The sequence below is a fragment of the Penaeus monodon genome, chromosome 27 (assembly GCF_015228065.2).
Source record: "Penaeus monodon isolate SGIC_2016 chromosome 27, NSTDA_Pmon_1, whole genome shotgun sequence".
NCBI lineage: Eukaryota > Metazoa > Arthropoda > Malacostraca > Decapoda > Penaeidae > Penaeus > Penaeus monodon.
This window is the reverse complement of record NC_051412.1, coordinates 35,669,215-35,670,011: the sequence shown is the minus strand read 5'-3', so window position 1 is coordinate 35,670,011 and position 797 is coordinate 35,669,215. Positions and strand designations below refer to the sequence as shown.

Genomic DNA, 797 nt, shown 5'->3' with positions numbered 1-797 from the left:
AGGTGGGAATTGGGTAAGTTTTGAAAAATTTCTTGGTAAAAAGAAATAAGGAAAAATACACTAATAAATTTTCTTTTAGCTTTTGGGAATCTTAAAAATAATACAATATTTTGGAAAGGTTTTGAAGAAGAAAAAGAAGCCTCTGTCATTTCATTAAAAGTCATCTTCAAGAGAGATAAATTCAATTTGATCAGCCAGTTTGAACAGTAAATCAAGAATTCTTTCTTCTTTGAATTTTCAACTTGAGCTCCAGCTGCTGGGGTTCTACCTAGGGAATCAGATTCAGTTCCTTTGTTGCCTCTTGCTTGAGAATCGGTCTTTCCACAGCTAATCTAGCTCTTTCTCGATACTTGGACTTTGGGGAGTAGTAGGTTCTGGCTCTGAAAAATATGGAAATAAAGTATGTAATCACAAATTATCATTACTCATTAATGAAAAAACAAAAAAATGCAAACTGTGTCTCCATAAATTACATGTTAATAATAGTTATAAAAGTGAATAAAAGTGATGAGAGGAAAGGCAGAAAGTAATGCCTAGGGGAAGGAAACAAACTGGGAGGGAGAATAGACTAGGATAAGGAAGGAGAGAGGGGGGGAGAGGAGAGGAGAGAGATCAAACAAGAGAGTAGGAGGGAGAGAGATCAAGCAAGCAAGCGAGTAGGAGGGAGAGAGGGAGAGAGAGAGAGGGGGAGAAGGAGAAAGGTGGAGAGAGGGAGAGAGTTGGAGGAAGGGGGGGAGAGGTGGAGAAGGAAGGAAGGAGAGGGAGAAGAAGAGGGAGAGAAAGAGAGGGAGGGAGGG

The 797-nt window shown here is 39.8% G+C and overlaps 1 protein-coding gene across 1 annotated transcript in view; it reads right to left on the bottom strand.

Annotated features, from left to right (window-relative positions):
- LOC119590507 overlaps nucleotides 1-797 on the bottom strand; it is a 19,867-nt gene that overhangs the window by 7,704 nt on the left and 11,366 nt on the right. The gene's annotated exons all lie outside the window — the stretch shown is intronic.